Genomic DNA, 25,022 nt, shown 5'->3' on the forward strand with positions numbered 1-25,022 from the left:
ACTAATCTCCAACACAATACATCAGTGTTTATGTCAAGCAGAAACTGCTGAAGACAAGGGTCATGTCTTATATTCCCATTTTTGTATTCATAGCACTTAGCGTGGCCATTTGTGCACATAAAAGTGGCCCATAGAAGATTGGGGGTGGAGGGGAGAAGAAAGCTAGTCAAAGAAAAATATTCAGAATGCAATCTCTTTACCTGTTACCTCTTATGTCCTACTGAATTCAGTGAGAGTGGCCCTTCTCTCTGGCAGATTTTGGCCCATTATTCCCATCCTTGGTTTAACGGTTGGTGCAGCATTTGTGGTTTAAACAATTTACAGTGATCGATGGGAACTAACACCAGGTGAAATGGGGTCTCATCTGAGGAAAATCCTTAGTAATGACAGACAGGGGAGAGGTATGGTCATCAGTTCTTAATTATAATCTGTCTTCTCTTGGCCATCTAGTTTCTCCTTCTCTCCCTCCTTTAACACTAATTTTAAATAAAGTGAAAATTTTAAACTGGGAAACATCTCTTCGTACTCACTATAACTTTCTGTTGCCTTGGCTGGAGCCCCCTGACTAAATCACTCCTGAAAGTCAGTAACACCGTTTCTTCCTTCTCATCAATTGGTACCAATTAGACACCTTCTAGGTAGAGAAATAATTTACTTAACTGCATAAGAAAATGGCCACTTCAAGCCCTTTAAGAATTTTGGTTCTCAATTACCCAGCCTTACTTCTCCTGTGAAGTGATAATTAGAGTCTAGATGATAACTGGATTACCAAGGACATCTCTCCCGACAGTCGTTTAACACCTAATCAAGTGTTAAGGTCGTAAATTATGCATTTCTCAACAGCATTCAGACCCATTTGAAAACAATTTGAAACAGTTCAAGAGTTCCTAGATGGTCTTCAGTTTTATGGGGCTGTGAAGGGTCCTGCTTAAAGGAATTACCCGCTTAGAAGAAGTACCCGGTTAAAGGAGTTACCCACTTAAAAGACTCAAACGTGTAAGGCTCTCTAAGTTCTTTAATCTGCTGCAGATCATTATTTTTTTAACTGACAATTGAGAACCCTCCCTCCCCACCACATAAGAGAAATTGGAGTGTTTCCCACAGTGTCAATACGCCTCCCCAGGGAGCTCAGATAAAAAGATTCTAGAGAGAATTTGAAAGGGAAAAAAATGACTTAAAAAAATAAAGCTTTACGACTTTGTTTTTCTTCTGACTTGTTCAAAAGCAGATCCAAAAATTAAAAGTTCGATACTGCAATACTGAAAACCACAGACTTGTTTCTCATTTCTGGGTTTAGAGGGGAAAAACTATTCTAAGTGATTGGGGGGAGAGGAGATGTGGGGAAAGGGAAAACAGGGGAGTGCCATGTCTTGCCCTGCCCACCTTTAAACAAAACCAAGCATCCTGTAAGCAGTGGGCTCTTCCGATGGCAGAGGCCCTATTAGAACAATTCAACCCCACTCTCACCACCGTCAACCCCATGTCTTCAGTTCCACCAGAGACCTGAGTAGAAGTCCATGTCCCAAAAAGCAGCCATCACCATAGTCTCATATTTTGCAATAAAATTTTCCCCATCAATTGGTCTATCAGTCCCTCGGCCTTCCCTTCCATTCCTCACAGGCAGAAATGTGGATGTCTCTAAAAGCACTGAGCATCACACACATTTATGACAGCACGTCTCTAACTCCCCTTTAATAACAACAGACACGCTTCTTTTGGAGCCTGAGAATCTGTTCGCATGCTCAGTCTCTTCCTCTTGGAAGGAGAAATAGTATAATTGGAAGCAAAGATTACACCATGTAATTGTACCAAGATAAGGATCCATCTTTAGTCTAGCCCAACTCAATTAGAATATTTTTACTGCTTAATTTGATCTGAAGAGCCTCAGGAAAAAAAAAAAATCTGTCTTCTTGGAGGAACAGGCAAAGTCTGACACATATGGTTTCTTCCCTCTTCCTCCCTTACTTGCATCTCAGTAACATTCCACATATTGAAAAGATAAGAACCAGAAATCCAAAGTGAGGGCAGCCCTTTTCCATCCCTTCTGCTACATGTTAAGACTTCATTCATTGGAACAAGCTGAGTTATTTGTGTGGCAAATACATTGAGTCTTTTCAAAACAAATATCTTTTATTTCAGTATACTTCTTAGAAAAAAAGAGACAGAAGAGAATTGGTGTAAGATACATAAAAGATCATTTTACCTGGGCCAATGTAAAAAGCCTCTTGGCTGATCTCCTTGTTTAGCTTTCTAAATCAAAATATCCCATCATCATCACTCTCCTGATTAAGAGCCTGTAATGGCCATCCATATCTAGAGAAAGGAAATCCAGACAACATTCAAAGACCTTCATAATTGGGTTCCTACTCACCTTTTCACCCTTACACTGTCATTTTCCCTCAAATAAACACAATGCTTCCATCATCACTTACATTCTGCAAACAGGTATGCACATTCTTGTCTCTTTGTCTTTGCTCCCACTGTTCCCTTTGTGTCTCTTTTCTCCACTCTTTGGAAAATCCTCTTCATCCCTCAAGGACTAACTCAAATGTCATCTCCTCTATAGACCTCCTCTCTGAAGCTGATATAACATCCAGCACCTGGGTTCACCTGTCACTTTTAAATTCCTCTGTTCTACTTTTATCATAGTTTATTTGTGTATGTTTCTCTCAAGGGATTACAAATTTCCTGAAAGCCATGATTACGTCTTCTAATTTATGTATACAGGTATCTCTAGCACCTTACCTGGCATAGATATGTACTATCTAGAAAGACATTATAGAAAGAAATCAGATTTTCTTTTGTATTAAATGAGATTTTAAAATGTGTCTTTTAAAAAATTTATGGATGCATTTTCATTTTGTTCAGACCCGAATTTTGAACATTCATTCACATGAAAAGATGCTATGCTAAAATTCAGAGAAATGCAAGAATTGGTATTATAATCAATTTTCTTATTCCTTTAACATTTCATATGAAGTTGTGTGTACTTAGACATGTCTTCACTTGCAGTCATGTTTGACAGGGGGTCTTTTGCTCTTTGTATATCCCCAGTGTGTGTCACATAAACAAAAGTCCTCCTCTCACTGAAATATTGACAGAAATAAATCACTTTGCAAAGCAGACTCAAATGATAGTCTCCTGAATTTTGAAAGAATTTCTTTTATTGAGATGCTGAAAATGTATATGATAAATTGTGATCATTAAAGTAGAGTAGTTAACATATAAAATCATTTAACTCAAAGAAAAACAAGGTCCCAGGTGATATACAAATTAGGTATATACAGAGCTGGGGCAACAAATACATCACTTAGGTGGTGTATTAGTCCATCTTGCACTGCTATAAAGAACTACTGGAGACTGGGTAATTTATGAAGAAAAGAGGTTTAATTGACTCACAGTTCTGCAGTACAGGAAGAATGGCTGTGGAGGCCTCATGAAACTCACAATCATGGCAGAAGCAAAGGGGAAGCAAGCATTTTCTTCGCAAGAGGAAAAGAGAGTGAAGGGGAGGTGAGGTGCTACACACGTTTAAACAACCAGATCTCAGGAGAACTCCCTCACTATCACGAGAACGCAAGGGGGAAATCCGCCCCCATGTTCCAACCACCTCCACCAGGTCCCTCCCTCAACATTAGGGATTACAATTCAATGTGAGATTTGGGTCCAAACATAGTGCCAAACTATATCAGATGGGTAATGTTTCTGTGGAGTCCTTACTCTTGGACATTCAAGTCAGGGAGGACCATCAAGGCAAAAGCTCACTCACAAATGGTTGAGGATCGCACTTCCAATCCCCCGGCCTACAGGTGAGATATAAGTGCAGTGTTCATACTTGCCCTGTCCCTGCTCACTTGGGGGCAGGCTTTGTACTCAAGCTTTTCACCTGCTCTAAATCCTGCCTTGGGACTGCTCTCTAGCCACAGCCTTTGGTCATCCCCCATGAATGGCCAGTGATAGAAGTTTATGGACGTCCCTGTGGACAGGCAAACCAAGCTGATAAAACCTCCCCCTCACCAACTTCGGCTCCACGATTTCTATCTTCCAGGCTCACAGATTCTGAAGGATCACCAAAGTCTGTTCCTTTCTCTCTACATCCTAAAAGTTGTATTGGGTAATAACATAAAAATATCATGAAATATCATTAACAAAGTGAGGGAAGGCTCATGAATGCTGAGAGATAGGAACATGAGGCAGAAGTGGCCTCAGTCTCACAGAAGGAGGAAAAAAGACAGTCGGGCACAGTGGCTCACACCTGTAATCACAGCCCTTCTGGAAGCCAAGGTGGGTGGATCACCTGAGGTCAGGAGTTCAAGACCAGCCTGGCCAACATAGTGAAACCCTCTCTCTACTAAAAATACAAAAATTAGCCAGGCAGGTGGGTGTGTGCCTATAATCCCAGCTACTCTGGAGGCTGAGGCTGGAGAATTGCTTGAACCTGGGAGGCAGAGGTTGCAGTGAGCTGAGATGGCACCACTGCACTCCAGCCTAGGTGACAGAGTGAGATTGTCTCAAAATAAAAAGAAAAAAGAAAAAGAGAACCCAGTGCTTAAGGCAAAGCAGAATATCTCACTGACCTTTGCCTGTCATCACAAGGGGATCATTGCTGTACAGCACGATCGTATTTCCCTAGACTGAAACCCCAGTGGCCACCTTGACACGCTATGGTACTGTCTGGAAGGCTTACTCTTCTTTACCTGCCTAAAAGGATGCCCCCTCACCCCCACCAGTGACCTCATAGGGTGGCAGCTTGTAGCAAGGAAAGATGGTTACAAAAAAGAAGAAGGGAGATGGGACACTTCACGGTGTCTGCCCATGGATGATGTGCTATATGTGAAGTGGTAGATAGATACCATTAAATAAGATTAAATTTCAGAGGTGAGGAAGTTATTCCCATAAGGCTCAATTATCTTTAGAGCCTTCTGATGAGTCAAAGCTAAGTGTCAGTTTAGTGCTACCAGGTCTTTAGCACCTTTCAACACTTGTAAGTTTCCCTTTTTAACAAAGAGCCAGCAGACTTCAGACTCAGAAGCTCGATCAGGCTACTGGATGCAACGAGTCTTTTAATACTATTGTTTTGACATATTTAATTTTACAGTTATTTTACGTTTGTGGCAAGTGATACTTTCTATTCATTATGTTCACATGACTTTCTTTTCAGAATAAATTATTTAATATGAACCATGAATCAGTTTAAAGTGAAATAAAGTAAATAATTGTGCAGGCTTATATAATTATTATAAAAATCAGAAAGAATGACTAAAGTTTGAGAAACATCAGTACAAACCTCAAAACATAGGATAATGAGACTAGAGGACCTGGAGTAAAAATCCCATCTCTGCTCCTTTGTAATCTCTCTGAGCCTCAGTTTCTCACCTACAAAATGGAATAAATATAATATTCCACACGACATTGTGGTTGGCCCAAGGGAGCCAAATATAGAAGATGAGGCTGAGTAAATCAGTGAGTGGGCTGGTACTCATTACAATAAGAGGGCATGACCAGTGCAGACCAATTAACTTACTTGCACGCTGCAGTATTATATTCTAAATGAGTGGTCTCAAACCTTTTTGGCACCAGGGACCAGTTTCATGGAAGACAATTTTTCCATGAACTGGGGACAGGGGAATGGTTTCAGGATGATTCAAGCACATTACATTTATTGTGCATTTTATTGCTATTATTATTACCTTGTAATAATAATGAAATAATTATACAACTCACCATAATGTAGAATCATTGAGAGTCCTGAGCTTGTTTTCCTGCAACTAGATGGTCCTATCTGGGGGTGATGGGAGACAGTGACAGATCATCAGGCATTAGATTCTCATAAGGAGTACACAACATAGATCCCTCACATGCACAGTTCACAATAGGGTCTACACTCTTATGAGAATCTAATGCGGCTGCTGATCTGACAGGAGGTGGAGCTCAGGCAGTACTGCAAGCAATGGGGAGAGACTGTAAATACAGACGAAGCTACACTTGCTGGCCCGCCACTCACCTCCTGCTGTGCAGCCTGGTTCCTAATAGGCCACAGACCAGTAGCGGTCCATGGCCTGGGGCCTGGGGACCCATGCTGTATACCATGCATGGTATTTGGTTGTATTTGCCTCCCCCAAGAGACTATAAGCTCCTTAATGGCAGTAACCATGTCTTATTGATCTGTGCCTTGGAACATTGCTTCTCTGTGGTACAGATTTTATGAATATTTTTAAATTGAATTAACCAATTGAATGGATGATCTATTTGTCTTGACAATCCAACAAAGATCCTTGAAGTGGAAAATTGTCTGCTGTATCATATATAACTATTAGGATAGTCCTTTCTCAGTAAAAACTCACTGATTGATAATATATGCATCTCTTACCTGGACGACTGTGACTGTCTTCTGGTTTAGTCTCCCTACCTCCACTGGGGTCCTCCCACAGTTCACTCTCCGCATGGCAATCAAAGTGATCTTCCTAAAACACAAGACTGACAATGTTACTCTCCTGCTAAAAACACACCTGGGGATAGAGTAAAACTTCTTAGCACAATATTCAAGGCCCTTAATTATCCATCTCCTACTTACAGCTTTAGTTTTGACCCTGAGTACACCATCTCCTCCAGCTAGACTGAAGCATTTTCAGGTGCCCAAATGAGCTGCATGGTCTCTCAACTCACGGCCATTACACCTACTGTTGCTTTCTCTGGAATGCTCTTTTCTTTCCTGTTTCTCTACCTGGTTAGGTTCCACTCATCCCTCTAGATGTCCCCTCCTACAGAAGAACTTTCTGCCCTCTTCTGCACCAGCTGTACATCCCTCACAGGTGAATGCGGGCCATGTGAGAAAAAGATAGATTTCCCTTACAACTTTCAATTCAGGCATCATATTGAATCCACCATTTGTAGTCTCTGCCTGCAATACCTCAGGTACTTGGTGGACCTCTGATCACTGACAGCCATGAGGCCTTTTGCTATTGTTAAACTGCTGCTGTTCTAAGGGTGACTGTGTGTCTTGTCGAAGTGATTCTCTCAAAGAAAAAATTATACCACTTGTATAATGCCTGATCTTGTGAAGCTTACCTCCAGATTTGATTTAAAAAAAAAAAAAAAACAAAACAAAACAAAAAAAACCTCTGTAGCTGTTTTTATGTGAAAACAGCTTTCATGGGAGAAAATAAAAGTTGAAAACATAATTGTGTGTCTAGATCACATTCCCACAGCCTGTAAAGCTTCCGACACTATGTGAGTGGGCAGTGAATTTGTGGGAAGAAGGAAGGAAGGAAAGAAGGAAGATAGAGAAAGCGAAAATGGATAATAGGGCAGTAGAGAGAAAGAAAGGGAGCAGGAAAAATCCAGAAGAGATAAAATTTTGTCATAGTTGCCATTTATCTTCAGTAGCCCCTTTGGATTTCACCCTTGCCAGCCTCTCCTTCTCCTTCTACCAAGCTCATTTGTGATGCTCTCATCTGACCACACTCATGGCCACACCTTGGCAGCCCCATCCAGCCCATACTCCATGCAGTCTAAACACACATGAGCCTGGGCTATCTCTCCTCCTTCCCACTGGCTTCTTTTATAATCTTGGCTGGGGAGATGCAGGATGCACAATGCGCCAGCTGTCTCCTCTAACTCCATGTGTGTAATAAGGCTAAACATCTTTGAAATTTGAGATAATTGAAGGGTTTCCTTAGGAGAAAAACCCCAACCAGACAGGATGTAGCCAACAGCAGTTGAAAATGTTCAAAGTAGTTAACAATATTTTAAATTTAAGAGATTCTCCACAACAATTTGGAGTTTCAGTTTCTTCCCATAATTGAAAGAACTGGCAACATGGGGCCAGCTCTGGTTGGATTTAAATAGAGCTGCTTCCTTCAATGGCGGCACATGGCTCTCCCTCTAGTTTGCCACAGACCCCACCCCTCCTTATCATACCCCAATATTGAAGCCAAGCATAGATTGCCATTTGTCAGATTGCTCTCATTTTATTTGTACTATATTTGCCTTATACTAGACTATGTTTATTCATTAACATTCCCTGTGAGGCCCCAGAGACCCTTGAGTGTGCACTGTGCAGACCAGACATTCTCCACACATGCAAAGCAGACGGCCACCTAGACAGGGCCCATCTCTTTAGCTTTGAACAAGTGCCTGTGCTCTATCATTTGTTGCTGATAATTCATGCCCAAAGGGAAATAGGGAGGAAGAGTTCTTTTTAAACTAACCCAGAGTCTCCAAACGTGACTTCCCATTTGTCCTTTTTCTTGGCTACTAGCATTAGCACTTGCTATCATTATTGTTACCTGATCTCATTACCTCTCAGACTCTTTACTTCCCATTGCAGCATTTGCCCTCGAGGTAAACCTGTTGCCCGCCTAAGAGATAATAATACTCATCAGAACCTTTTGTAGTGTTTCTGGACCTTTTGGTATCGAACCACATTTTGCACACATAAAGCCCTCTATTATCACCACTATTGTTGTCATTATTATTATTTGGGATTAGGCAGCCCTCTCAGAAGTCTTGCCAACCACAGGCAGGTGCCAGCCCAGAGCCTCACCTGGCCGGGCACAGTGACTGAGGCCGGACGCACCTGGCTGTAGGAGGCTGGTTCAGCCTGCAGAATCCTGGGCTCTTGCCAGAGAAGAAACCTGCCTTGAAATATTCACTCCTCCCCTAATGCAGGAAATAGAGAGAGGGCTGTGGGTGAGAAGGAGGCCTTTCCCAGGGAACCCAGTCTTCAGACCACGCTAGTGGATTATCATTGCTGCAGCAGTCCTCAAACCAGGCAGATCCTTAAAGAGCCAGATTCTCTGTCTCTCTCAGAAGAGAGGGATGTACAACACAGTTTGGAGTCAGAAGCTGAGTTCCCATCCCCACTGTCACTCTATAACTCTGTGAGCCTCAAACAACTGATTGACTCTTCCAGTCTCTGGTTCATCATTGGTAAAATGTGGACACATCCCAACTTCATGATAATACCATGGGATTTATATGTAAATAAATTTGAAATTATATATACAAGTATTTAGGTAAATATCAATTTATAGTGTCTGGCATATAGTAAACCCTCTATTAACTGATGAAGGAAGGGCCCCATCTCTATTCAGGCTTACTGCACCACCCAGAAGTTAACTGTTTCAGCAGCAGACCCAGAGTAAACAGACAAGATGCCTTCAGCAAGCAGAGGTGAATACAAACCTCTCTCACCAAGAGAATAATTCCCAGTCAACAGCATGCTGCCTGCCACCTGAATTCCCATTTCGTTATTCTCCATCTCTCACTGACTCCCAACCAAATGCCTCCCAAGGAAACATGAGCCTTTTCCTCTTTTTGATACACACCCTGTCCCTCTGTGATACCCATTGGTCAAGTTTGCCCCAGCAGAGGGGTGGGGATATGGAGGATCAGCACTGCTTTCTAATCCCTTCATTTTGCCCTTTTTTCTTGGAAATTAAAAAAAAAAAAAAGCAAGCAAACAAGCAAAAATGAAGCAAAATGCAAAGCGGCTTAAAACTTTCAACATTTCAAAACATTCAAAGGGAAATGTGTTGACCCAGAGATGCCAGAGATGAGCTGGGCATGAGAAGGGCAGGGATAGAAACAAGTCTCAGGAAAACTGGAGCCAAGGAAGGAAATTCTACCAGGTCCCTCTCTCCATTTCTTACTTCTCCTTCTTTCTGCACATCTGCTTCATTTCTTCTCACTACAGAGCATCGGGAATCACAGCTATAGCACTGCACAGCTTTGCAGTCATTAGAAAGTCAGTCATTAGAGAGACTGGCTTATACCCTTTCTGATACCAAATTTTAATATCTGAAATAAAATATTTGAGCGGCCAGTTTTGGTCAGGAGCCCATTCTTGGATCAATCAACTATGGCTGTGGCTACTGATGGTGTAGTTTGGTCAGGGACAAACCCCTAGATGAACCAATTGCTGGTTGGGATGATGAGCTCATGTCAGAAGATGGAAGCTGCTGCTGTAAGCTTGTGGTTGGGAAAGAGAAAGGAGGCCACCTATTATAGGATACATAATGGGACTAGATTATCTGTGCGTGAAACTTTCTAAGTTGCCAAACCATGAGCTTCTCAAGAATGGAAACTAAGCTAATGCATCTTTGTATTCTGGCCATGATAAGGACTCAGGAAATGTTTGTAGAATTGAATTAAAATGCATCTGACTAATTGTAAAGTTGTGTGTCCATCCTAGATCCTATGTGTCCAGAGAAAAACCAAAAGATCAGCTGCAGAAATGAAGATCCTACTTTGCCTGAGGAGAAATTTTCCAACAAACAGAATCACCTAGAAATGCAAACAGAAGCATCAGGAAGCTAAGTACCCCCTTTTAACGGAGGCCTTCAAGACTAAGTAAATGATTGTTTGTCAGGGATGTTGAGGAGGATATTTATGCATTCACCTAAATGCCCTTCTAAACATTTGATCTTATGATTCTGCAAACTTAGTCAAAGAAGAAAATTTCACCATGCCTCGACCAAGCTTCCCAGGACACCAAAGAAAGGAGAAATAGCCACAGCAATACAGCCAAGGCTTTTTCTGGCCATATCTGAACATATGCTTTGATGTGATCCTAGCCTTTCTTCTTCCTAGTGATGCTGGTCATGGAGATGAGTTAAAGGACTTCCTTACCTCCATCAGCGTACCTGCCTGTTTAACGACCAAAATGTGCCCAATTTAAAATGCCCTTGCTCTTGTTTTGTCCCAAGATATAAGACTTCATTTAATTGCATTTAGTATACAATGAATAAATTGAAACTATATGCTCTTTGGGCATTATTTCTAATCTGTTTTTCACCAAGAGCTTCCCAATAAGTTGGCATCCTTGATTTTTATTAGCATTTTCACTCTTATTTTCTCATACAAAGTTCTGCACACTTGAGAGGGGGTTTTCCTGAATCACCAGTCACTATAATGTGATGAAGGAAAATGCGATGATAGGACCAGCATCACCTCTATGACGCAAGCCCACCTGGGAAATTCTGGGCAAGTACAGGAAGGAAGGTTTCCTGGGATATCTTTTACCAGAAAACTGGGGCATTGATTCTCAGAAAACAGCTGTGGTGGTATGATAGAGCTAGGTCATATTAGCTTATGAAAGCCAATTATACAATTTTGAGGAATTTTGTGAGCCATTGTTAAACCATTGGTAGCTTGAAATTAGACTTGGAGTAGTTATATTTTGGCAAGTGCTATGAATCAGGCTCTCCAGCATACCCCCTCCCCTAACCCTTCCCCTAGTTTAACAACATACAACTGGTTAGCTACAACTAATCAACTCTAGTCACTGCCTCCTTGCCAAATGACAGGACTGACCCTGGCAACAATACTTAGCTAAAGCAGTCAGTGCTTCTCACAGTTCTACCAGGGAACAAAGAATCTTGTTTTTCTGGCAATATTAATAGAGTCATATCTCATTTTATTGCACTTTATAGATATTGCAGCTTTTACAAATTGAAAATTTTTGACAACCCTATGTTGAACAAGTCTGTCAGTACCATTTTTTCCAACAGCATGAGCTTACTTCGTGTCTCTGTGTCACATTTTTGTAACTCTCACAATATTTCAAACATTTTAATTATTATGATATCTGTTATTATGACTGTAATCAGTGGCCTTTGATGTTACACTGTAATTGTTTTGGGATGCCATGAGCTGTGTCCATATAAGATGGTGAACTTAATCAATAAGTATTGTATATGTTCTGACTGCTCCACCAACAAGCCGTTCCCCTCCTTCTCTCTCCCTCTTTTCAGGCCTCCCTATTCCCTGAGACACAACATTGAAACTAACCCAGTTGATAACCCTACAATGGCCTCTAAGTGTTCAAATGAAAGGAAGAGTCGCGTATCTCTCACTTTAAATTAAAAGCTAGAAATGATTAAGCTTAGCAAGGAAGACATAATGAAAGCCAAGATAGACCAAAAGCTAGACTTCTTGTGCCAAAGAGTTAGCCAAGTTGCAAAAGCAAACTAAAAGTTCTTGAAGGAAAAAAAAGTGCTACTCCAGTGAGTACACAAATGATAAGAAAGTGAATCAGCCTTATTACTGATCTGGAAAAAGTTTTAGTGGTCTGTATAGAAGATCAAACTAGCCACAACATTCCCCAAGCCAAAGCCTAATCCAGAGCAAAGCCCTAAATAATAGAGTAGAATCTCTTAAATTTATGAAGGCAGAGAGAGGTCAGGAAGCTGCAGAAGAAAAGGCAGAAGCTAACAGAGATTGGTTCATGAAGTTTAAGGAAAGGCCATCTCCACAACAATAAAGTGCAAGGCGAAACAGCAAATGCTGATGGAGACGCTGTAGCAAGTTATCCAGAAGATCTAGCTAAAATCACTGATGAAAGTGGCTACATTAAACAACAGATTTTTCAATGTAGATAAAACAGACTTCTATTGGAAGAAGATGACATCTAGGACTTCCATAGCTAGAGAGGAGAAGTTAAGGCCTGGCTTCAAAGCTTCAAAAGACAGACTGACTCTCTTGTTAGGGGCTACTGCAGCCAGTGGCTTTAAGTTGAAGCCAATGCTGACTTATCATTCCAAAAATCCTAGGGCCCTTAAAAATTACGCTAAATCTACTCTGCCTATACTCTGTAAATGGAACAACAAAGCCTAGATGACAGCATATCTATTTGTAGCATGGTTTACTGAATATTTTAAGCTGCTATTGAAACCTATTGCTCAGAAAAAGATTCCTTTCAAAATAATACTGCTTATTAACAATGCACCTGGTCAACCAAGAGCTCTAATGGAGATGTACAAGGAGATGAATATTGTTTTCATGCCAGATAACACAATATCCATTCTGCAGCCCATAGATCAAGGAGAAACTTGACTCTCATGGCTTATCATTTAAGAAATACATTTCATAAGGCTGTACCTTCCATAAATAGTGATTCCTCTGATAGATCTGGGTAAAGTACATTGAAAACCTACTGGAAATAATTCACCATTCTAGATGCCATTAGTAATATTCATGATTCATGGAAAGATGTCAAAATATCAACATTCATAGGGATTTGGAAGAAGTTGATTCCAACTTTCATGAATGACTTTGAGGACTCAAGACTTCAGTGGAGGAAGTACAAATGTGATAGAATTAGCAAGATAAGTAGAATCAGCAGTGGAACCTGAAGATGTAACTTAATTGGTGCAATCTCATAATACTTTCACATACAAAGAATTGTGTCTATGAATAAGCAAAGAAAATAGTTTCTTGAGATGGAATCTACTCCTGGTGAAAATGCGGTGAACATTGTTGAAATGACAACAAAGTATTTAGAATATTATATAAATGTAACTGATAAAGCAGCAGCAAGTTATAAGAGGATTGACTACAATTTTGAAAGAAGTTGTACTGTGGGTAAAATGCAAACAAATAGCATCACATGCTGTAGAGAAATATTTCCTGAAAAGAGAGTCAATGAATGCAGAACACTTTATTATTGTCTTATTTTAAGAAATTGCCTCAGCCACCCCAGCTTTCAGCAACCACCACCCTGCAATCAGTCGTCATCAACATCTATGCAAGACCCTCCACCACCAAAAAAGATTACAACTTGCTGAAGGCTCAGATAATCATCAGCATTTTTTAGCAACAAAGTATTCTTAATTAAGTTATGTACATTTTTCAGACATGTTATATTGCACACTTAGACTGTAGTGTAGTGTTAACATCGCTTTTATATATACTGGGAAGCCAAAAATAAAAATGTGTGATTAGCTTTATTGTGATATTTGCTTTACTGCAGAGGTCTGGAACTGAACCTACAAGATCTCTGAGGTATGCCTGTATTAACATTTATGTTGGATCTCTTCTGCAGTTGATGTATTGATTCATTATAGTGGGCATAAATACGTAGTGTTGTGTCCTGCTGTCTTGAACATATCCCCCTATATTTTTTCTAGGACATTTATATCATATTTCTTAATGGTGCTAAATGAGAAAGAGAACGTGAGAAAAAGATGCTACCTGTTTTTGGACTGTAATTTTTCTTTTCATATAAAGTACTCTACTAATGTCTAAGGTTTCCTAGATTTGTCAAAAATAAGTTTAAAAGGAGCACAGGGTTAGTGGGAGAAACATGAGAGGCTGATACATGAAGTTGGACAAGTTATCTAAGCCTCAGTTACTCAATCTAAATGGAACTTTTAATTTTGGTTTAGGGAGTTATGTAGGAAGAGGGGAAATGTATGAAAAGTGCCATGTAGCATTCAACCAAATATTGATTGATTAGTGAAATTTGTTTTGCTGGGAAAGCCAAGTAAAAAGAACATGCCAGTAGTCTTGACTTAAAGACGTTTGGAGAATTAACCCTCTAAACCTGTGCTGACACTTCAGAGATGGGCAGTCAGGAGTTGAGTGTTAGTTCAAATATTGGTTGAATTTTACATGGCACTTTTCATACATTTTCCCCCTTCCTATTTAACTATTATGACTTTTAAAAGCCCAACTTTTGGGGTGCTTCCTCTTACATGCCACACAAATAAATACTCTTTGCCCACATTTTAGTAGTAACAATAAGAATGAAAGAGAGTTTCAAAAGTAAGATCTTCTTTGGCACAAATTTATGTAGCTTTTCCCTCCCCAGTAAAAAAATAATTCTGAGCATACTTTACAAATTCTATTCCTAAAACAATCTGTTGTTTGGGGAAAGCCTGGTTAAATGAACATGACAGTAGTCTTGGCTTAAAGATGTTTGGAGAATTAACCCTCTAAACCTGTGCTGACACTTCACAGATGGGCAGTCAGGAGTTCCTGGTAGTTCCTCAGAGCTGTACAATTAGAAACCCGGAATTCAGTGGAAGTCTAAGTCAGCTCTTGACTGGAAAGAATTCTGTCCCTTTCTGAGCTACTACAAAGCCTTACAATCTGAGAGATCTTAGGGAGAGTGGAATCTTGAAGCCCATCCGATAAATAAGCTGCAGACCCAGGAGAAGTGTGTTGAAATAATATTAAATAATTTTTTATTCTTTAACTACAGCAGGGTGATAGGAGGCCTCTTGAGGACTGAGGAAATGGGGCACTGTGGTATCCCAGGATGTTACTTTAGGATTCCTTTCTAGTCACAGCATTATCAGATTTCCAAAACATGCAGAAGCCATGGGAGAGTTCTCTGGGTGGCTTTGAAAACATATCATTCAAATCTGAGGCAGCAGTTCAGTGCCTTGAGTGGTCATCCATCTCAACCCCAGCCTGTGCAAGCCTGGAGCTTGTACATGAAGTGGCAAAATAAAAAAGATAAAACAAGGTATAAGCAGACCCCTTGTTTATATAATATCACATATACAAAGAATGCATCAAAATACCTATCATGTTCAAGGTAACCCATATGAGAGATCTGTCTTTGTTGGTGGAGTTGGAATTGAAATTGGGGTTGGAGTTGTGGTTGTGGTTGGAATTGGAGCTGAAGTTGGCTTTGGTGTTCATACAGGTGAAATATTTGGAATCTTTTTGGTGTCTCTCAAATTGCAGTCGTGTCAGATGCCAAGCCACTGATTTCTGAGAGAAATCTGGCACTAACTCCCCAGATGGATCATGAATTTCTTTAGGAGTAAAGCCTATATCCTAAAGTTTCTTTATCTCCACAGCAACTAACTCTGTGCTCTACACAAAGAAAGTGCTTGGTAAATACTTAACTGCTCTAATTTATTAACAATGCAACCAATCCTCAAAGTCCTTTCAGGTGATTTTGTGAATCGTAGAGAAAACAGAAGAGCTTCCTCATGAGCAAGAAGCTCAACGACTTCTGACTGTTTCAACTGCCTGGGCCATTTGGTTAGATCTTAGTCTATACAAGAAACACCAACTGAGCAAATCTGCATACCAGGGATTTCAAGTGAAGTTCATAATAACTAATAGTGCTGCTACCTTGAAAGTTCTCATTGTTTTTACCCTTAGGCATCAAACTCTCACTGGTTTTGCATCTAAAGAGAATGCCAAATAGACAAATTTCCAAAAGCTTGTGTGGACATTGTGTAGAGTTTTTCCTACTTATGGAATTAAAATAATAAAGACATAACTCTGAAGAAATTAGCCACAGTCCAGTCCCAATTTGCCCTATGTGTGTCTAAGTGTGAGCACTTTAATGACACGTTGGCTTAACTTCTCCCAGATAGAAATACTGAAGCGATTATTAATTTTGCCTCCTTAATGCTGACAATCACCCCAGAGCAAGGACAAACCTTAGCAAACATCACTTAAAAAAAAAAAAAAAAAAAAAGCCTCTTTATAGTACCAAGGAGCATGGGAAAATGAGAGAGGGGATCATGAAATTCTGGAAAATGAGATGCTTGATGGGTATTTCCTGGTTATAAGGTGTTGTTTATTCCATCCAGTTGAGACATATGGGGGTGCCCGCAAGGTGTGCCCTGAGACTTGTTGATAATTGCAGGGTGGCTAGAGGCCAGAACCTCAACCTCAGGTAAGAGCCAAAATGATATAGCTAAGCACCTATTAATCAGGATTAACCTCCAAGGATGCCAACTCTGGAAGCTTCTTCACAAATAAGCATCTTCATGTACACTTTAAAAAGAAAACAAAACATTCATTTTCTCAGATGGAGTCATCTGGCCTGGTAGCTCCGGAAAAGATATTTTAGCCCCATCATGAAAATAAATTAGTCAACGCCCTAAAATAAGTTAGGATAGGTCTAATGAGACTCCACAGCCCTCCCCGGGGGCCTGTTACTGAAGCCTGCTTTTCTTTTCTATGAGTTTCATGTTTCTGGGAAACCTGTGCTTGTGGCAGAATCGGAAGGTATCTCTATAGGCAAATAGAGAATTGAGGTCATTTGACACATATTTAGGCCAAGGAGACACTTTTATTTCAATTACCTGCTTATTTCCAGAAAAGAGAGGAAAAATAAATTAGACTCTACTAGATTTAGAAATAAATTTTGTGTAAACCTCAAAATGTTCTTTTGCCCAAATTCATTTTCTCCTTTCCCTATTTGCTGAGGGGCTGAAGATGGCCTGAGGCCAGGGAATACAGCAGAACCCTCCCCTGAGACAAAGCTTAAAAGAGTGCAGGAACCCTGTGGTCCCAAATATCATTAACAAGTCTGGAGGAACACACAAACCTAGAGGATGGGTCCATGTCACCAGCAAACACTTGGATATTTTCTTTGGTTTATAGCCTATATGTTTGGTCCATTAGGGTGTACTAGGTGAATGGGAGTCCAAGCAGCAGAGGGTTTTCAGAGCTCTGAAAGTCCTGAATATTTTAGGAATTTTAATTTCAGTTTTCCTGTGTTTTGGCAGCTAGGCCATTAATAAGAAAATGGATGCTTAGACAAGTTGGACCATGTGGAGGTAAAAGTTCTCTCAAAAAGAAAATGACAGACCTTCGGATGGGCAGTTATCTGTGGGTCAATACTTTGGGGGAACTCTCTGAGCTTCAGGCTGCCCATATATAATGAGGAAAGCCTTAGAGTTTGTTATCATATAAAGGAAATACCATGAATTAATTTGCAAATGTGGAAATTGGATAGCTTAGGAGAATCTACTCTTGTTTTAAAGTATTTAGATGATTGCAGTTTTTGGAAAAAAAAACTCATAGATGATCATAAGGATAAAAATCGCATAGAATATACCTGTAGCATACAGTATAAAATATCTCCTCTAATCACAGGGGGAGATGTGTGTAAATACAAAAATATATAATAATTTGCTTGATCAAAGTTACGCTACCAAGATATTTTCTGGTCTAACTTACATAAAACACATTTTATGGACACCTGACTTTTATTTTAATCTTTCATCCAAAGTAAAGATGAATTTTTACTGAGCTCCATGTCTTAAAATTATAACTCCTCATTTTGATCAGACTTTGTAGTATACATAAATTAGCAAACATACACAGCATCTTGCTGTTAAAAACAAGTTGTTTTAATGAAAACATAACCTGAAAATCAAGCAGTATTTTTTGGAGGGAAAAGACATTGGTTGAAACAGCAATGTCTTATTGACATTAAAAACAGTTGACATAACTCTGCAAGGATGCTGAAATTTAACTTTTGTATGTTTTTATTATACCCAGAGCATCAAAGATAACAGAATTTATTCATAGAATGGCAGTCATTGGATTCAGTTTTCTGGTACAATTTTCTTCCCATATAAACTCATAAAAAATGTGATGGGTGAGCCATTAGGAATGCTTAAAGCAGCCCCTGATGTATGCCCGCACAGAAAGAACAGATAGATTGCAAAATGTTTATGCCTTTTACATTTTTTACAGTATTAATAAGGAAACACTGTGATTACCAATCAGAAAAGACTCCAGAGTGCTGCTTGTAAAGTGCACCATTATAAAGATTTATATATGTATCTGGGGAGTAATATAGAGCATTGATATTTTAAGGAGCTCAGTTCAAAAATCTCTTTATTCAATGAAAGTCTGGGAGAGTGAAATATCTTTTTTCTTGTGACAGAAGTGTGTGTATCAAGGTTAGTTTATGATCCATATGGTAGGGAGAAATACATTTGGTCCCCCAAATATTCACCAAATACTTGGCAATGGATTACAAGGTAGCTATGCAACTTTTTGGCAAGACTACCTATCACAATTAGAGGTGAAATGGGTGTGGGATTATCTGTTCAATGCCAAATCCTGCTTTGGTTATCTCCTGACCTAGGCCCTGTTCTGTGTCAAGAGTGTGTAGTATGTTAGCCCCACCCAGAGGCCTCTAGTCCCACCAGTGCCAATCTGTCTTTCACTCTCTGAGAGTAAATGTTTTCAGCCATCTAGAGACAGCAAATAAATCTTTAGGAGGAAAGGCCCTATATTTTTCCAAGGTGCTTCTATCAGCATCTGATAGTTGGTATTTTGAAAGTAAATGCCTAGAGAAGACACATTTTCTAGTTTACATCTGTAACCTATATTCATTTTCCAAGTTTCCTAAGCAATACTCATGCAGAATTTTTCAATCAGTTTCGCTACCTCTGAACCCAATATGAAAGCTTAATATGGCAGTGTTAACCCACCTTCAACCAGAACCTGTCCAAAATAATCTATGCCAGTCATAATACATTCTGATGCAAGTATCAATGGTTAGAGTTTTATTTGTCTAACTCATCACTGAGTCCAAAAGTAGGGAGACCACGGCAGATGCAGCAAATCAAGAAAGGCCCTAGGATTCAGGCTTCTTCCATCTTACGGCTCCACCAGTCTTAACATGCAGCTTTCTTCTTACTGACAGTAAGATGACTACTGAATCTCCAAGCATGACATATGGTCAAGCAGGAAGAAAAGAGATAAGGAGAGAGCAAAGAGCAAGATGCCTTCTCTGCTCCAGGCATTGTCTTCCACATGGGATGGGAAGGACCACCCATAGCTGTCTGAGAAGTCAGATTTTGCTTGTATTTGTTAACTGGACATAATAACACACCAAAAAAAATCAGGATTCTGCTAGAAAGAAGAGTAGATATTAGGTAAGGAATGAGTAGCCATCAGCCACAAACTTCATTTTTTAAACCTTCGGAAGGAGATTGTTTCTGACATCTAAAGCTGTGTTGTCCATTACAGTAGCCACTAGTCATGTGTAGCTATTTCAGTTAATTAAAATTAAAATTTAGTGCCTCACTCACGTAGCCACATTCATGTGCTCAATAGCCACAAGTGGCTGGTGGCTACCACATTGGATAGTGCTGGCTCAGAGCCTTCTTTCCAAGGAAGTGGATGCCTATGTCTTCTAATTCCCACATGTTTCAGTTCAAGGCCATTTTTCTTTGCCTTTGTCTTCAATGGAAAAAAATAGCAAGTCATCATCCTTTATGTAAATGTACTTAAAGATCATTGCATCCCCAGTGTATGTACCCTTTGTCTTAGCTCAGGTTTTTCCAAAAGTTGAGGGTAAGAAAAAAACTTGAGGGCAGGTAGTTTATATGAGAGGTGCCCCATCATCACCATCATAGAAAAAAACCCACTAAATAAACAAACAAACAGGAAACAGCAGTGAAGGAATGAAGAGAGTGAGACCGAGAAAAGGAAAACTCCTCAAAGTAGGTTACTAAGGTCACTGTTGCAGGCAATAAGGGCTCAACTCCTCTAGGACCTCTGAGAAACGTGCAAAATGCCTCCCAGAATCATCTGTTCAAAGTACAGAAGGCTGGAGCATATGTGCACTAGCTCCCATATCTTGTTGGTTGAGGGTTGCCCCTGGGATGTTAACTCCCCTCCCTTTCCTCTGTCTGTATGTACTGGCTGAATGAGCTTCCACAGCCTTAAAGAACGCTATCAGGCACAGAAGTGGGTGGATGCCTGCATAGAACTTAAGGAGATGCCTGTCAGGGCGCACAGCACTATTCATCAGTGCTATGGCTGATATCACGGATGGATCTAGGAGATGGGACATGGCCAACCAAGATCTCTTGCTATGCCCCTCCATTCTCTGTCAGTGACTAATTTTTAAGCTTATTTCCCTTTATAAAGGGTCTTGGTTCCACTCAATCCCAGTCGGTTGAGGAGCTCATGAGTTCACCAATAGACATGCAGCCATTTGTTAGCTATGATTACTCTTTGTACCATTCTCTTTCTTCACCATAAATAGGATTAAGAGCTTAAATCATTAGGCAGGGTTTTTTTAAAAAAACAGCTACTGAATTATTGTCCCTTACAAAAATATATTTTATATCAATGTGTTTGGGGAATTAGCTGGGATTTTCCTGCAGAAACAACAAATGCCTCTCTCGGATCCAAACATTTGCCCTGATGCTGCTTAGGGCAGACAGCCCACACTAGGCTGTGATTTGATGGATTCCAGACATGGATCCTCTCCAGAAATGTAACCACCCATTCATGTGTCTCAGCCCAGAAGACCACCATTACGGGGCTACACATTGGTGTTGAGGCTTTGCATCCCCAGGGTGCCCTATTAATGGCAACTACTTTTGGAGAAGGTGTACACTAAGCCCATGTCTGCTGCCATTGCTTGAATGGGTTCAACATACGGCTTTATGATATAACAGGTGGGAGAGGTCCCAAAGAGCTAAGTTTATGGTGAGAAACTTGATCATGAAACACAGCAAAAGGCAGTAGACATCCCAGAGCCACCTTTGAAGGAAGGCCCTGCCTACACACCCCCACCTTCCCACTGCTACCGACGGACAGGAGCACTGATAGAGGACACCAAAGGCAAAGTGTCATTATTTTGCTTTGAGTCAAGAAAGGCCTTAGGTAAAGTTGGTTCATTCATTCATTAAATATTAGTTGAGCATCTACTAAGCGTCGAGCCCAGTGCTAAACTCCAGATACCCAGTGATCACCAAAACAAACATGGTCCAGACCTTGAGGGGCTTACAGTTCTAATGGGGAAGACTTTCAGAACTCAAGCAAATAAAAAATCTAACAACTGTCACAAGAGAAAAGAACACGGTCCCATAAGACCTACTTTCTGAGAAATGACACCTACACAGAGTCTGGAAAAGGGGGTTCAGGGAAGAAAAAACATTCCAAGGAAAAAAAAAAGTTTATCTAAAAAGCATATGGATCTAGGAGGAGCTCAGATGTCAGTGGTACGGTGGGCAGGATGGGTTTGAAAAGAAAGACGCTGGCTAGGAGACAAAGGACCTCACTAGACATCCATCCCTCTTATTCCACAATTCTAGAACAAAATGCCACATTCCCAGTTTTTCATTTGTACTTGGATAATTCTCATGTACCCTCTCTTCTTAATAATCATAACAATAATTAAAGTTGTATGGCTCATATCTTGTGTGACCCATGAAGGGCTTTCACACCAGCATTTATTTACTTACTATTATTAACTACCAAAATGATGTTATTTGAGGGCAATGCTAGGAACTTTGGGTTGATATCTCCATTAATTCTCAACACAACACTTCATAGCAAGAAGCATTACACCTCATTTTACATACAAGGAAAACAAAGCTTAAATAGGTTACGGGTTGACCCCAAGGTTGCACAGCTAATCACCCAGGTATATCTGATTCTGAAATCCATGCTGTAGACCAGGAATTGGCAAACTACATCCATGGGCCAAATACTGCCCACCACCTTGTTCTGTAAATAAAGTTTTTTGGGAACACAACCATGCCCGTTCTTTTATGTGTTATCTATGGCTGCTTTCCCATTACTATGCCAGAATTGAGTACTGAAGTCATAGCAGAGGCCTTATGGCCCACAAAACCTAAATATTTGCTATCTGGACCTTTATAAAACAAATTTGCTAACCGCTGCTCTAGACAGGACAGGGGCTTTTATGCAAAGATTCTTGGAATCTCCTAGAGATAAATCCCTTGAAAGTACAAGTGTCTGTTTACCTGTGCATATTTTTTCTGAGAAAAAGGTTTATGGCTTTCATCATGAAAGAAAACTTATGGCTTAAAAAAAACAATAAGAGCGCAATTGAACCAGAAAATGTTTTAGAACAGTCGTCTTCATAGTGTGTGTGGTTCCCATATCAGTGGCAGAGGCATCGCTGGAACTTGTTAGACACACAAATTGTTACTAAATAAGAAATCCTAGGGCTGGGGCCCAGCAATCTGTTTTTTAACAAACCCCACAGTTGGTTCTGAAACTCACTCAAATTGAGAACCTCTAGACCAGGGGTGTCTAGTCTTTTGGCTTCCCTGGGCCACATCGGAAGAAGAAGAATCGTCTTGGGCCACACATAAAATACACTAACACTAGCTGATGAGCTTAAAAAACAAGTCACCAAAAAAAATCTGGCAATGTTTTAAGAAATTTTACAAATTTGTGTTGGGCCACATTCAAAGCCGTCCTGGGCCACATGTGTTACCTGGGTCGCAGGGTGGACAAGGTTGCTCTAGACTAACCTTAAAAAGTCAAAACTCGAAAAACCAAAGTCAAAATGTTGAATGCCAACACATCAGAAGTCTTTGTCTTAACCATGATTTATTTCATTTTATGAAGAGAAAGAAGACACAGAAAAAAAAAATGGCTTATTTAAACAGATACTTGAAGTTGCCATCTTCTCCATTGCCTAAAAACTGTGGCTTTTAAACCTAAACATCTAAGTTCATCAGAGATTTGAAATTCAAGGGCATTTCACATTTGGCTTTCTTGCCTTTCAACATTGGGCTCTCATTTAAGCTGTTCAGACTGATTGTTAATGGCCAACTAGGGTAAACCCCTCTGCAGACGCCACACTGTGGAAAACATACTAGCGACCACCATCTGGCCCATTCCTTTTTAGTGACACAAGTGACAAAATGGTCAAACATAAAAATTCACTGCCTCAAAACTAGAATTTTCCTCCAACAAACTAGCTATCATGCGTCTGCCTATCCCTGACACTGTCTACAAACCCATTTTTGGTCCAGACCTGGATGGCTCCCCTCACAGCCCCTCAAACCATTCCTCGTGCTTTTCTCTTAACCATTTGTTCATGTCAGAGCCATTTCTTTCTGGCTCCGAAATAATTATTGTTACTTTACAGACAAAAGAGAGATTGCTGTTGTGGTGATGGTGGTTTTTAAGATTATAGTTTTAAATGAAAACATGATTATCTGGGAGATTCTCCACAGTTTCCATTTCTATTGCTTTCTCTTAATTCTTAGGACTGACTGTTAAGAGTGGCTTTTTCCTCCATGCACTGAGGCCATTTGGGGAAAGCCTTGCCCTTGGTTTGAATGAACTCATCCAGAGAGATGTGTACCTGCAGATGAATGCAAAGTTAAGCAGCTGCCCAGTTCAACCATAACTTCAGAGCATTGTCTTCCAGCTTGGAGCCCCATGCAGGGTTTTTCATTGTCTATACCACTCCTGCAGCGATTCCAGAAGTTTCACATAAACCTATCCTACACCTGCATAATTTAATAATTATTATATCAATATTTAATTACCATCCACCTGCATAATTTAAATCAATTTTTTTTGCTTGTTTTCTCCATTTGGAGCTTAGGATGTATAAAGCAGGTGTGCTGATGTTGAATGTGGCATTTTCTGGAAGATTCCCTCTATAGCATTAATAAGACTCACCGCCTGGAAGCAGAAAGGAAGCATCGTGTTTGTGTAATTAGTGCAGGTAACCGTGGTCTGGTAAGGACACTTTTGGTGGTTAAGGGGGATTTGGTTTTTACTGGCCCACAACCAGCTGAAGAAAGTAGATTGCTCTAAATAATTACTTCATTCTTCAATAGTTTCCTATATTTTATGTTTACTCACTCTTTCAGTGTTGTTTTCTCCTTTTCTTCAGAAATCCACTAAAATCTGTATTCTGAAGAAACTCCACTGCAACCAAATTCTCACCTAAATGGAGGAGGAATAATAATAGGAAACAATAATACCAAATAGTGCCAGGCACTGTTCCAAGTGCTTTACATTGATTAACTCATGTGATCTTCAAAACAACCCTGTGAGAATTTGAGTATCACCCCCATTTTACAGATTAGGAAACTCAGTTTAGAGAGGTTAGGTAACTTGCCCAAAGTTATACAACTAGTAAATAGTGGAGGTGGGATTTGAACCTGAGCAGTCTTGGTCCAATTGTCATGTTCTCAATCACTAGGCTTTATACCTCCAAAAAAGACTCCTCTGCCTTCTTTTACAAATCTATTCTTTGGCTGTAAGCAGTATCTTCCTCCTGAACATGAGACTGAGCTCTCCACTGGGGTTCCATGAACCACCTGCAACAGGAACTGATTAAACATGTTATTTTTTGATCCACTCTCCAGGACCAAAAATCTGCTACTGAATCAGAACGTTCATGGAGGGGCCCAAGGAATCTGCATGATTACAAGCTTCAAGGCAATCTGGTGCCCACAAAATCCATACTGCTCAACCTAGAACCACTGAGCAAAATTAAAAACTTTCTGAGTTTTGCCACTCACTACCTGGCCCCATATCACTTCTATGTATCTTCAATGTCTACAGAGTCGTCTTCTGTTAGAAACATTTCTTCTGGACAAGCTTAAAACCACAAGCTGGAAGCCCCAATTGTGGTAAAACTTGAAGTGTACCCCAAAATGCTCCACCCCCACAGATGAAGCCACAGCGCTTAGAATGTTGTGAGATTCTCAGAGGCTTTGCCCATCTGA

General features: G+C 40.2%; 1 long non-coding RNA gene across 1 annotated transcript; it reads right to left on the reverse strand.

The window, feature by feature from the left end:
• Positions 1-5,724: 5,724 nt before the first annotated feature.
• LOC105465807 (uncharacterized) lies at positions 5,725-24,230 on the reverse strand. The gene is made up of 3 exons (XR_977794.2): positions 24,151-24,230; positions 6,371-6,464; positions 5,725-5,782 (listed from the first exon to the last, which is right to left on the reverse strand). It is a non-coding gene; the product is annotated as an uncharacterized lncRNA (long non-coding RNA).
• Positions 24,231-25,022: the final 792 nt, after the last annotated feature.

This window comes from Macaca nemestrina, chromosome 2, assembly GCF_043159975.1.
Source record: "Macaca nemestrina isolate mMacNem1 chromosome 2, mMacNem.hap1, whole genome shotgun sequence".
Classification (NCBI taxonomy): domain Eukaryota; kingdom Metazoa; phylum Chordata; class Mammalia; order Primates; family Cercopithecidae; genus Macaca; species Macaca nemestrina.